At 40.5% G+C, this 14,737-nt stretch overlaps 1 protein-coding gene across 7 annotated transcripts in view; it reads right to left on the bottom strand.

Moving 5' to 3' along the window:
- Nucleotides 1-14,737, bottom strand: part of AOPEP (aminopeptidase O (putative)) — a 348,549-nt gene that overhangs the window by 204,408 nt on the left and 129,404 nt on the right. The window lies entirely within an intron of this gene.

The raw sequence follows: 14,737 nt of genomic DNA on the forward strand, positions 1-14,737 counted from the left end.
ATCAGACAGAAAAATAAACCCATTCTTCAAAATATGAGGTCAATGTTACCACTCTTTTAATGTATATTCAAAGAATTTAGGCTAAGAAAGAAAGTAGGGAGGATGCCTTGGATAAAATATTTTCTTTTTCCTTGCCAATAGGGTGGAACAGGCAGACTTATGTGTGGACTGCTGAGGTTGACATTGAAGTGACCTCTGAAAACAAACACCCCAGTGAAACTGTTATGAAGGTCAAAATGACTAGACATTCCAGGCCACTGCAGCATAGGCCAGGCTGTGTTAATGACAGCCCACCACCTGTAAATAGCAAGTATTTCTAAACAGAAAGGAGACGGATGCAAATATCTTTTCTGATTTTACATTAAAGACAAAAATTTTACATTGGATAAAATTTTGTAAGTAATGGAAATCTAAAATAGTTCAAAATTTTAGAGAAAGGCTTTATAAGCTTGGTAGGTAGTAAGAAGGCAGACTGAAGCAGGAAGACTGTTTCAAATCTGAATGGCAGGAATTTAATACCTAATTTAATCAAAATGGCAGGCCGCAGACTGAAAAGTATATAATATAATATGGACTAATGTGTTATTAGCTCATGTTCACTACAATGAGATTAACTCCCAATAGCATTATAATCAGATCTTTGGTATTTTGCTGGATTAGATCTATGTCCAAAGGACATGTAGCCAGAAATAAACTTGATCCATTTCAAATCAAAATTTTGACTTCAGTCAAGTTGCTTTTAAAAAAATCCTCACATTTTATAAACTGAATCAGCAAACCCTCTAAAACCTCTTAAATAAACAGTCTTAAAAAATTCATTTTGAACAGTGGTTACATTGATGATGCTTATATTTTTAATCAACCAATGAACTGTATTTCTAAAACCAAAGATTTGGCTTAAAAAGACATATATTTGATGTGCTTCACACCCAAAATCTGCATATTCAAGTGAGTGCTTTAAAATGCTTTAAATTCTATAAACTGACTGAAATCATCAATCTCTTCTAAAGCCTTTTCTTAAAATAAACAATCTAAAATTTTTTGTTGTTGTTGTTGAAAAATGGCTTTGCTGATGCTTGTTATATTTTTAATCAACCAATAAGCTTTATTTGTAAAATTCAGACTTGGTTTACAAATGCCATGAGGCCAGGGCAGACTCATCAGAGGAGCCCTGAATTTCCTTTGTGCATGAAAGTTAATAGGATTAAAGCTTGAAGAATTGAATAAAACCCTGAGCTGGTTAAGATGGATGTATCACATTTCAGAGTTCCCATTTCATAACTGGCATGTCCCACATTTCATAAAACAAAACATGCTGGGGAGTTTATTTAAATGGTTCTTCGGGAATACGTTGATTTCAGATACTTTAAAAGGGAACGCATGTCCATTTCCTCCTCTCTTGAGCCATGTGGCTTTTTGTGTACTCAGCCTGCCTGGTTTTAAGCTTGCCTCTGCTTCTCAGTCAGCAATTCTCTCTGCCCTGGCCCAATTAAATGGAGAACGGAGTGTGCGTTTTTGTGCTCAGAGAATTTCTGTGTATGAATTAAAAGTCTCTAACTTTCACAATGATGCAATTTGCACTTGGCTTAATCATCGAACTATAGCAAATCTAAGCTAAAATGCCCAAGACCTGTTGTCTTCCTCCAGGTCATGCAATGGAACTGGGGGTCTGCTGCTTTCTGCTATCAAGGTGGCTATTATCAAGTCTAATTTGTGGTTGGGAATGTTTGGCATTCTTGTCTAGCAGTAGCCCTGAATGTTTAGAATAGATTTTTACATAGGAGTTCAAACATCTGTCCGTTTTAGGTCAGATTTCTGTGAGAACTTATGCACAGTCTCTAAACATATGCAGCTGTCCCAGATTAAATGGGAACAGTTTCTTGCATTACGATGACAACAAAGGGTCAAGTTTAAAATTAAAAATATAAGAATAAGGCTAAGAAAGGTAAGCAAACTGTATTCCCACTCTACAAAATGCCAGATAATGTTACCAATTACGAGTTGGGCTTGGAGGCTGTTGAAGGACTATCATAGCAAAAGACTCATTAATTAGCAGTTTATAACACCAATTTGCCTATGGACTAATATGCAGCATAACAATTTCATTACAGATTCCTTTCATTTGCAATTCCTCTGTTACAGGGATCCAGTTTGTTTGAAGTGAAAAGTGCTTATTAACTGAAGCTGTATATAAAACTGCAAAGAAACAAAATGTCACATTTTGGAAAGGAAGTTAAAAAAGAATTAAAACAAGCTGTGATGATCTTAACAAAGACACACAAAACCTGTTACTAGGAAGAGTTCTTTGGTGAAATTTCCTGTTTTTTTCCTAAGTCCTGGTTTGTTTTAAACATGCCGTCAGTGCATAGTTTATTGCTGCTGATTAACGTTTGTACAGTCAAGTCCAGAACTGTTCTCCAGGACTTCTTATTTAAAGATATTCTAAACAATGTGGATTTTCTCTTTCTTCTCCAGATTGTGGTCATCACCATAACTAAGAGATGATAAGCCATGGATCAAAATAGCTGAAAATTAATATTAGGAACTAGAAAGTTACTCAAGTATGGGTTAATGAAAGAGTCATAAAACGAAAGTTTCATAAAATATCTCTGTAACCCTAAGCAATTTTACTACAGGATTCCAGAATCGACTTGGACTGCTAGAAAGCAGTCCAAATCAAAGCCACACAAGTGTCGATGATGGCTCTTTGTTTTGTTTTACTCACTTAAAAAAATAATCTCCTCTGCAAAGACATATCTGACTCTAATGGCAATCTATTATAAAATTTAAATAACTGAATCATACCATTGTGTATGAAATGTAGGGAAATAAAAATTCCTCCCATGGGAAAAAACTATAAAACTTTAACATTTTTCTAAGTATTTTATAAATTACTCAGCTTTATTAAACACATACCATTAGAAGTCTCTTCTATTACTGACAACACTTTTCTTAATGGTCTTTACATGTTTAAATAAATGGCTCCTGAAAATGTGCATTTATATTATATAAATAAAACCTTAATTAATATAAACATACCCAGATATAAACTTTTTAGAAATGTCAGCTTAAAACTTTCCAGTCTAAATAAATCCTCTTATGAATGGTCCAGCAAAGCAATTTTCAACCCATTTTTCCCCCCTAAAAAGCTCACAGAGATTTACAGGCACAATCCAAAAGAGAAACCAAAATAGCTTAGAAGAAGACTGAATGCTTCATTCACGTAATAAACAACTCTACGTATATCCGTAAATACGTGGACCAACTAAGGCCATGTGATTTCATTCTCTTTTTAGTACTTACTATTATCTCATATTATCTTGCTCACTTATTTGTTCTACTGTTTATTATTATCTTCCCCACTTGAATTATAAACTTTCTGAGAGTAAAAACGGTATGTCTTGTTCTTTGCTCTACCTCTAACACTCAGCATGGTGTCAGGCAAACAGTAAACGTGAAGAGTGGCTCATTGAAGATTTCATGAATGGTCCAATGAGATAAAGCTAAGAAGACTCAGTTATTTCCATTTATCTCACTTTATGCAATTTATCCCATGTGTTGGAGTCTCTGGCTGTTTTCCTCTTTCTTCCTTAGTACCAAGTTTCCACTGAATACATGGCCACCTGGAAAAACAGCTATATTTTCCAGCATCCCTTGCAGCAGTGTCACTAGGTGTAAACTAATAAAATGCAAAAAAAAAACAGAAACAAAAACAAAAAAACACTCTACATCAGCTACTGGGAAAGCTCCTTGAAAGACAGCTGGTGTGAGCCCTTTGCTCCTTCTTCTTTCTCCCTCTCTCCTTCCTGCTGCCTAGAATGTGCATGTAATGGCTGGAGCTCAAACAGCCACTGCAGACTATGAGTTGACCTTGAGAAGGAAAAGCATATGTTAGAACGGTAGAGCAGCAAGAGAAAAAGACTGGGCTGCTCCCTCTTGAGTCCCACTCCACCCTGGACTCTATCTCTGCCCTTCTTTTCCACGGAGCAAGAAACAGATGTCTCTCCTACTACTTAAGTCATTATTTTTTTCAGTTTTCTGTCATATGCAGCCCAATCAAATCTTAGTGATGTGGTTTTGAAAATAATTTAAAATACAGGCATAGATAGACTTTATGTGTGTTTTTCTAAATATATTATTTCCTAAACACATTGAAAACTCTCTCCAATGAATAGGCTTAATTCTGAGCACAGATTTTGTCCTCAGAATTAAGCCTGATACTATGAGAGAATATAGAGAAAATGCAGTCTGCATTTCTATCCTTAAGAATTTAATGAGTTAGCCAGTGAAAAAGAAAACACACAAACTGCCCATCCCTCTTTCCCAACACACCCACACAGCGGAAACTACGAGGAAACAACACACAGCAGCAAAGAACTAAGAGTGAAATCGTGCAGTGAAATGGCCATTGTGGGAGGAATTCAGAAACCAAAGGGCCAGTGAGGACTGGATTCTCAGGGAAGGTTCCAGGGAGGAGCTGGTCCTTGAGGTGAGCTGGTCCTTGCAGGAGGGGCAGAACCTGCTGAGGCAGTGGAAACTGGCGGAGTGTCCCCAGGGTGGGGAGGGATCAACAGCAGGGAAACCACTGTTGCAGTAAGAAGCACAGCATGTTCAAGGAGACTGGAAGGAGGTCAGCCAGATGTGCGGCCTCAGCCTTGGGGAACAAAGCCCTCCCTTTTCTCAGAATGTGGTCTCTCAGCCTTGAACAGAGTCCTAACAAAGGATGGCTTACCTCACCATTCACGCCACATTTAGGAGATAAATCTCTGCTCCAGGTTCTCCTTGCCTTGCATAGAACACATGCGCAATGGAGCTTACGACTCCCCTGAGCCTACTCTGCAGTGCGTCCTAGACCTAAGGCCTCTGCTTTGCTTTAGGAATTCTGCTCCCAACTCAGCCCAGTAGTGACTTCCAGAGAAATGTGCTTCTTACCATGCAACAAGCACATCTGAAGTCTTGCTCACATGCTCTGATGAAGTGTTTTAAATAAACTGTTAGGCAGAGGTAGTGTGCTCTGCCCTCTGTGTTGTGAAATAACAATAAAGCCACAGACTGACCAGTCATTGCTTCCAAAGTAGAGGCCAGAGAATTCGATTACTCACAAACTAACCACAATCACAGGATGAAGCAGAAACTTTCCTAATAAGTTCCCTTTCAGCTGCTCTTTGTGTACAAAGCCACTGTTTGGTTTCTGAAAATCAACTAACCAGTCCCTTGAAGGAAGAGCACCGTGTAATCTGATGAAAGAAAGGCCTGGGCACAGCCTTTGAATGTAGACCATGTTTCAGAAGAGCGCGCGCTGTTACCACCACTGAGGAGCCCAGATGAAGTCAGTTAAATAGAAGGATCCCTATGGAATCCAGAAGGCCCAGCCAGGTTTACTCTTGAGTAATAAAGCCCTGACTAAGGAGACAGCCCAAAGTATAACAAATGACATAAAGTGTTTTTATATCTGGAGGTTAGAAGTAAATAATCTCTCTGGGGTCTGGTCTAAGGCAAATGAAACCAAACTTGACCCTGTTTTCCAAAACTGGGCCTACAGTGGCTTCTGGGAGTCGTCCCTGGCAGCGTGGTGGAGAGTGAAACACTGGGACCAGGTGGCAGGCGACTTGGGTGCTATCTTGGCTCTGCCACCTTGCAGCTGGTTGTTGACCTTGATATCTTTCTCTGTAAATAAAGGCAGTTCAACTGGAGATGATCTATGCCTGATACCCACTCTGGCTCCAGCAATGGCTCTGTGCCAGTAACAGAGGAGTGCACCGGAAAGACGGACAGACGAGTTTCTCTCTTCATCTTCTCTTCTGCCCATCACCATTTTTCCATTTGCCCCCAATCACATTAATTCACCACTTAATAAACAGCCATCCTTGGTTGCACTCTCCTCTGAAACTCGGTGAATTTCATGCTGATTCAGTGACAGCGACAGCTGCTGCCCTCCTCAAACCACATCCTTCCCCTTCGTCATGAGGCCTTCTCACTAGCCACAGTTTGCCTTGGCCAGAGCTCTCTCTGCGTCAGCTTCCACCAGAAACTGCCACCCATATGCAGAGTTCTAGTGCATCAGGCTCTCTGAAATGGATCCAGCTGGCCAGAGCGGCACCCAGGTGGTCAAGACCAAAGAAATGCACAGCGCTGCAAGCACATGAAAGCTGAAAGGGACAACATGCATCCCGTTGATTGATGAGGACACTGATGCCCAGAGAAGTTTATTTATCTAAAGTGGCCCAGCAGAGCTAGGACCGCAGTCCACTGACTCAAAGGCCAGTTATGACTTAGAAATGACGGACTGAAATAGAAGCTACTACCTATGGTGTGCTCTGTACCAGGTACAGTGCCAAGTGACTTCTTAGAGGTTAGTATACACAAACTTGAACTCAGGGTCTTTTCTCCAAATCCACTCTTCTTCCTGCTCTCTCACCTTCCTCAATGGCACTCCCACCCATTTAGCTGCTTAGGCCAGGAACTTGGGGGTCCTCCTCGACACCTCCCGCTTTCTCAAGACTCTCACATAAAACTCTCAAGTCCTGTCATTTCTCCAGCACATGTCTTGCATCTCTAATTTTCTCCACCATCACTATCTCCACCCAAGTCCAAGCCACCGTTGCCTCTGGCCTAGATGATGGCCATACTTCTGATCTCACCATCCCACAGCCACCACCCCTCTATCTGGGAATCCATTCTCCAACCAGAAACCAGCATAATCCTGTGAAAACAGAGACCAGGTCATGTCATGCCTACCCTATTCCCATCCTGTCACTGCTTAATCCAGGGACTTCCTAATACACTAAGGATGAAGCTCAGGTTTCTACTAGGCCCTGCCTGTCGGACCCCCTGTGACAGCGCCAACCTTGTTTCACATCAGTCTTCCCACAGCTCCCTAAGTCCTATCAACATTTCTTTCAATTCCCCCAATGTTCCAAGTGTCTTCCAACCATAGGCTGTCCTTCTGCAGGAAATGCTCTTCTTTTCTACTCCTAGCCTGGATCACTTCAGATCTCAGCTTAAACACTATTTCCTCAGATGGACCTTTCTTAAGGCCCTGGAGGGAGCTACTTCTTCTGCATAACATTTACCAGTGTGGGGTATTACGTTTTTGAGAGTATTTGTTTAATGTGCATCTTCCAAACCAGACTATAAGCCCCATGAGGACAGAGACCATGTTCATTTATTCGTCACTGCAGCTACAGAAATTAGTGGCAGGCACGTAGGAGGTCCTAAATAAACATTTGTCGAATTAATTTATGTATCCTCTTAACATTTACCATATGACATCAGGAGAGAGGGAAGATACAGGAGATAGTAAACTTTGATATTCAGTTGATTCATTTAGAACGAATGGAGTCTGTGATAGGCTGAAAAATGACCCCCTAAAAGATATCCCTGTGTTAATTCCTGAAGCCTGTGTTACCTTATATGGCAAGGGGCGGGGGGTGTCCTTTGCAGGGGTGGTGAGAAACCCTGAGGTAAGGAAGTTACCCTGAGTTGTCCAGGTGAGCCTCAATGCAATCACAATGTCCTTAAAAGAGAGGCAGGGGGAGACTTGACACACAGAGAAACAGGAATGTGAAAACAAGCAGAGAGGAACTTGAAGATGCTGGCCTTGAAGACTGGAGTGATGCAGCCACCAGAAGTGGGAAGAGGCAAGAAACAGACTCTCCCCTAGAGCCTGGGAAGGGAGTGTGGCCCTGCCAACACCTTGGTTTCAGCTCAGTCGTGCTGATTTCAGACTTCTGACCTCTAGAACTGTGAGAGAATCAACTTCCATTGCTTTAAGCCACCAAGTTTGTGGAAATTTGTTACAGCAGCCATAGGAAAACTAATATAGAGTCCATAGCATTATGTAGCTAGAACACAGTGGTTTGCGTCTGGAAAAGGTTTACTCCCGCCCTATGACCCCAGCTGTACTGGGTCCTATACTGCTCAGCCACAGCTAAACATGGCACCTTCACTCTTAGCACCATCTCTACTATACATGTCCTGAGTCAAACATTAGCAATGAGGAATGAGAAAATCACGAGACCAAATGAAAGATACAACTGACCACTAAGGGTAAAAAAATGCTTCAAAGCTCAGGACTTTTGTGAAAACCAAAGTAAACAATGTCTTAATATTGCTTCCAAAATGTTTTTAGACCCACAGAGATCTTCTGTTTTCACTTTTACAATACAGTAAATAATTTATAATAGATAAAACTGCTTTAGAATAGCTAAAGAATCACATTCTATGAAATGAAAGGCCTGTACTTTCAAGTTCATCTTTCAGCCTACCTTTGGGTCATGGTTTTGCCTCATATATTAAAGGTCTGGATTTGGCAGACTGATAACACATTCTGCTTTAAGACAATCTATAATTTTATAACACAAGATGCCTCAAAATATAAATCTTCAATGACTCATTTTAACATCATAAGAAGTCAAATAATATTTATGAGGTGAGAAACACACAGTGAAGAAATACATTTTAACATCCTCTCAATATTCCCACCCAAAGGACAGGGATAATAAGGTCTCTTGCCAGAGCAGCCATCGTGCTATTATTCCATTCAGAGCTTCCAGATGGGAAAAGGATATTAAGTCGTTGGAAATTAATCCTGCCAAAGGAAATCGGGAATTTTCAAAGCTGTTGTCAATATGGCCGTGCCAGTTTAAGATGAACATAGATGGGGTGAATTCATAGCAGTTAAAATCTGGTGGGAGAAATGATGATCATAAGAACTGCTGTGAGAAAACATAAAGAGAACTCTGGGGGATGTAAGGGAGAGAGAAAATATGGTTGAGGGAATGAGGTGAGGTGACTCAAGGTTGCTGAGTCTTGACAGAGGGCAAGGGCGGAGGGTGAGGAAATTTCAATGTAAGAAAATCTCCTGAGCACAGTTGCTTCTCAGAGAGCCCAGGGCATATTTGGGAAGCAGTTAGAAATAGTAAAAAGCACTTCACTCTCAATATTTTGAGAGTCAAACCTTTGGAGACCATTTAGCTCAAATGTCCCATTTTATAGACAAGAAACAGGCCAATAAGTGTTAAGCCACTTTCCCAAGGACAAGCACCTGTAAGTGGCCACGCTGGGACTCAGGCCCAGGTCTCCCGCACCCACCTCTGACACTGTGTGCTCCGCCTCTTCACATTTATTTCAGATGTAAGAGATGTGTCTACTAGCTTAAGTAATGACAAATTAGCTTTTATTTCTTAGAGGCAAATTACCAATTGTTAAGCACTGTCAATTTATTCTATAATGAGTTATTTCAAGCTGATTACTTTTTTACCTATTCTTTTCAACATGACATTCCAACAGGTGTAACACCCCATCATCTTCCTACCCTTTCCTTTACCCTTGGCCTCCCCTAAATCTCCTTGGTGGTAGCTACTTGGTCAAATAATTTGTTCCTTTTCTTTGACACTACCAAGTTTTTACACTTGAGCCATTACCAGACACCCTGAAGACAGCAGCCAGTGTTGATGCTGTAGCTTTGCTGAGCGCAGATGCTGGGTGGGTGTGTGCGTGTGCTGGGCTGTGGGTGTGGCCTGAGTCACATGCCCAGATGTGGCACATGCCCAGCCATTGTGCTGAGGGGCATTAATCTCTCTGACCCCAGAGCTGGTACCCAGAGGTGTCAGCCTCCCAAGCCAGAGCTTGCTTCTTGGCCTCTGGTAGACAGAACTCAAGATGTGAGTAGCCCTAAGCCATGAACTTGGAGCATATATCCCTTTGCCGGGTTCTATTTTAATGCTTCCTCAGCAGTGATTCATGCATATCTGATGACAGGAGCACCTCTCCATCATCATATATTCTCTGAGTTTCAACCAGAATCCAAGAGGACACTTGTGCCTTTCTACAATGTAGTGTTCTTTTTTTTTTAAAATAAATTTATTTTTCAATTACAGTTGACATATAATATTATATTATTTTCAGGTGTACAGCACAGTGATTAGACATGTACATAACTTACAAAGTGATCATCTGATAAATCTAGTACCCATCTCACACCATACATATACAGTTATTACAATATTACTAAATATATTCCTTATGCTGTACCCTACATCCCCGTGATTATTTTGTAACTACAATTTGTACTTCTTTATCCCTTCCCCTTTTTCACAACCCCCAACCCCTTCCCATCTGTCAACGATTAAAATGTTCTCTGTATCCATGAGTTTGTTTTTGTTTTGTTTGTAAATTTAGTTTGTTTTTTAGATTCCACATATAAGTAAAATCGTACGGCATATGTCTTTCTCTGTCTGACATTCCACTCAGCACAATACCCACTAGTCCATCCATGTTGCTGCAGATGGCAAGATTTTATTCTTTTCAATGTCTGAATAATAGTCCATTGTATAAATGTACCACCTCTTCTTCTTCTTCTTTTTTTAAATTTATTGGGGTGACAATTGTTAGTAAAATTACATAGATTTCAGGTGTACAATTCTGTCTTACATCATCTATAAATCCCATTGTGTGTTCACCACCCAGAGTCAGTTCTCCTTCCATCACCATATATTTGATCCCCCTTACCCTCAGCTCCCACCCCCCACCCCCCTTATACCACCTCTTCTTTATCGATTCATCCATTGATGGACACCCAGGTTGCCTCCATACCTTGGCTATTGTTAAATAATGCCGCAGTGAACATATGGATGCATGTGTCTTTTCAAATTAGTATTTTGGGTTTCTTCAGATAAATACCCAGAAGTGGGATTAGTAGGTCCTTCTTTGCCACTTGTTACAGCTTTTGTCCTAAAGTCTATTTTGTCTGGTATATGTATTGCTACCCCAGCTTTTTTGTTTGTTTTCATTTTCATGAAATATTTTTTTCCATCCCTTTACTTTCAGTCTGTGTGTGTCTTTAGATATGAAGTCTCTTGTAGGCAGCATATGTAAGGGTCTTGTTTTCTTACCCATTCAGGTACCCTATGTCTTAATTGGAGCATTTAATCCATTTACATTTAAAGTAATTGTTGATAGATATGTCGTCATTGCCATTTTATTATATGTACATATATATGTATGTATATACACACACACATATACACATACACATACACATACACATACACATACACATACATATACATATACATATACATATATATATATATATATATATATATTTGTTATTATTTTCCTTCTTCTTAAAAAAGTCCCCTTAACATTTCTTGTAATACTGGTCTGGTGGTGATGAACTCCTTTAGCTTTTTCTTGTCTGGGAAACCCTTTATCCATCCCTTCAAGTCTAGATGACAGCTTTGTTGGGTAGGGTAGAGTAATCTTGGTTGCTTTTCATCACTTTGAATATTTCTTGCCAAACCCTTCTGGCCTGTAACATTCTTGTTGTGAAATCAGCTGACAATATGGAAAATTCTTTGCTTTTCAAATTCTTTGTCTTTAACCCTTGTCATTTTAATTATGCTGTGTTTTGGTTTGGGCCTCTTTGGGTTCATCTTGTTTTGGACTCTGTACTTCTTGGGCTTATATGTTGATTTCCTTCACCAGGTTAGGGTAGTTTTCAGTCATTATTTCTTCAAGTAGATTTTCAATTCCTTGTTCTCGCTCTTCTCATCTGGTACCCCTATAATGCAAATGTTGTTACACTTGATGTTGTCCCAGAGGTCCCTTAAACTATCCTCATTTTTTTGGATTCTTTTTTCTTTTTGCTGTTCTGATTAGGTGTTTTCTACTACCTTGTCTTCCAAATCGCTGATTTGATCCTCCCCTTTATCTAGTCTACTGTTGATTCCTTCTAGTGTATTCTTCACTTCAGCTACTGTATTCTTCATTTCTGTCTGGTTCTTTTTTATGTTTTCTATTTCCATTTTTATGTTTCCTATCTCTTTGATGAAGTTCTCCCTGAGATCATTGAGCATCCTTATAACCTGTGTATTGAACTCTGCATCTGGTAGATTACTCTTCTTCATTTTGTTTAGTCCTTTTACTGGAGTTTTGTTCTGTTCTTTCATATGGGACATGTTTCTTTGTCTCTTTATTTTGACTGCTTCTGTGTGTTTGTTTCTATGCATTAGGTAGAGCTGCTATGTCTCCTGATCTTGACAGAGTGGTGTTATGTAGTAGGTGTCCTGTAAAGCCCAGTGGCACAGTCTCCCTGGTCACCTGAGCCAGGTGCTCCAAGTGTGTCCTTTTTGTGTGCCCTCCTGTTGTAGTTGAGCCTGGATTGTTGTTGGGACATCAATGGGAGGGATTGACCCCCGGGCTGATTTGTTGTGAGGACTGTCCATAACTATAGTGGAGAAGCTGTTATGCAGGGGCTATTGAGCAGAATTCTCTTTAGCAGGGCTGTGGTGCCTGCTAAGTCTGCCCTTTGGGTGTATCGTTTGTGGAGGTAGTTGAGTGGGGCTCTGGTGTAGTCTAAAGCTGGTCACCAGGTGTGCCAGCCCCGGAGCCTCCTAGATGGGGCCAAGTTTAGCATTTACCTATGCCCTGCCCAGGGCCACCTGGCATAAGCCACAAAGCAATCCACAGATGGCTGTCACCTGCACTGGGCTTGGAGGTGCCTTAAGAGGCCAAGCTGCTAACCAAGGCCGGCTACCACTAGTGCTGGGCTTGAGGTTGGTTAGCAAGAGGTAGGGCACATCGAGGCCTGATGCTGCTTGTTTGGGGTTTGTGACCCTTTAAGAGATTTTATTAAAGTCCTCAGCATGAGCCAAAACAGGCTGTTAGTATGGAAAAGCCACTGAAAGTGGCTTAGGTGTGCCCAAAAGTTGGGTGGTGTGGGGTATTAGGGAATCACCAGGGCAGGACAAATGGTGTTAGTCAGGTTGATGAAGACTCAGATATGGCGGCCACCTGAGTCTGCACGCTGGAAATGGGGAGGGCTCAACAAAGGAATAATGGCTTCTGCCAACACTTCTGTCTGGGAGAAAGCTGCCCCTCCAGCCATCGCCCTGAAGCCAGACAATTCAACTTCTCCCCATGTGTCTCTGGTGCCTTTCGAGCTGCTGCCGCAGTGCTGGAGCTCAGAGTAAGTGAGTCCGTTAGCAAGTAAGTCATTGCATGAGCCCTTTAAGAGGAACACCTTGGACTCCAGCAACCTCTGTCTCCCTCAGCCACAATCTCCACTTCACATTAAATATCTTAACGTTCACCCCCCAAAATAGCATATCACTTGAGAAAGCCACCTAAATAATAGAAATGGCCTTTACAGACACTAATCAGAGTCAGGGGGCTATGTTAACTCATCCTACATTCCAGAATCTTTTGGGAGGCACCTTGTCTCCAGTATGCTATTTGCAGCCCATTTTCTCCATTTCAAGAGAAACGGTTACATTTGTCACTATTTCTTTCAACTATAATCAGGATTAAGAAGCACAGTGCAGACCACCACTGCTCTCTGAGGATAAAAAAATGTTGTTATTCACATTCTAGTGCAACTTCTTTTATTCATATAGCAATGTCCTTTCTCCTTCCTTACCGTTTTCATTCTTCTTCATGGCTCACAATTTGTAATCATTAACCAAACCAAACACTCTTCTCTTATGATATAGGTTTTCACTGAACAAATGCTCATCAAGCAATCCTCTCTCATGTAGGTACTGCACACATGCCAAGAGTTGATTCAAAATCTGTACATCATTGGTTTTGCCCAAATGTGAAGTAAAAGAACTGCTAGCATGCACATATGTTCATAACTGCTTTTCCATACTTTTACCATGAGTATTACACAATATTCATTTGATGGAGAGACTTTTGCCAAATACTCTGTTCTTTGTTGTCAGAATATTGTCTCAGTCATTTTGACTTCTCTGATTTCACTGTAGCATTCATCAATCTCATTCTGAAAAGCACAATCTTGGATTTGTTCTGGAAAACTTTATAAATTTCCTCTGTTATATTTAAAAGTGACAGAAAAGATTCAATGACTTCATGCCACTATTTGATAAAAGAACAGTATACAGTGAAGTGGGGGTGAATGGACTGCAGGTTCAGTAATATCTAATTTCAGATATTCATCATCATTCTTTGTTTTTTGGCCACTTATGTCAAACCATGCTACTCAAGGAATCATTTGTTTCATCAACTTCAAATACATATTCTATCTCTGCACTCATGTCCTTCCTGTTCACTATCTATAGTTCTAATACTATCGTGAGTGCTAGTATTTACCCGATTCATTCCATGCTACTTTTGCTTTTCATTATTAAGCTATTGAGCCATTTTTAAATTGGAATATAATAACTGTAATAAATGAAAATTTATTTGAATGATGGCAGGTGATATAAAAATACGTCAGCTGAGATGAACTTCACTTAGCTGACCAAGTACGATCCAAGACAACATGACTGACAGTCTTTCTAGCATATGCACAATCTTTAAGAGGATACAGATTATGAATAACAGGATTCCTGTGAAAATAATAATGAATATTATTTCTGATTAGTAAAATGTGTGAATAAAATGACCTCACTGATTTATCCTCTGAAACTGCCAAAGCACCTGCAGACCACCTGATAGAATAAGGAGGGGTTGGTGGTGGGGGTGGGGAAATCCATACAGACCAACACACTGAGAAACTGCTCTCAGCTTTCCAGCCTGACTTAGGTCTGTGTAACACTCAGCCAAAAATTTCAAACCCCACTGTCAACTCAAACTGAACCTCATGAACAAGTATTTATCTTCATCCCCTAATCCTTACTTTATTCCCAACTTCCAGTCAGTCCTCTCACCACCCCTGGTCTATGCAAACTTCTCAACTTCTCAAGTCAGGAAGCTTGGGATAATCTCTGCT

The sequence above is a fragment of the Rhinolophus sinicus genome, chromosome 16 (genome assembly GCF_057876585.1).
Source record: "Rhinolophus sinicus isolate RSI-liver-muscle chromosome 16, RSI-T2T, whole genome shotgun sequence".
In the NCBI taxonomy this organism is placed as follows: Eukaryota; Metazoa; Chordata; class Mammalia; order Chiroptera; family Rhinolophidae; genus Rhinolophus; species Rhinolophus sinicus.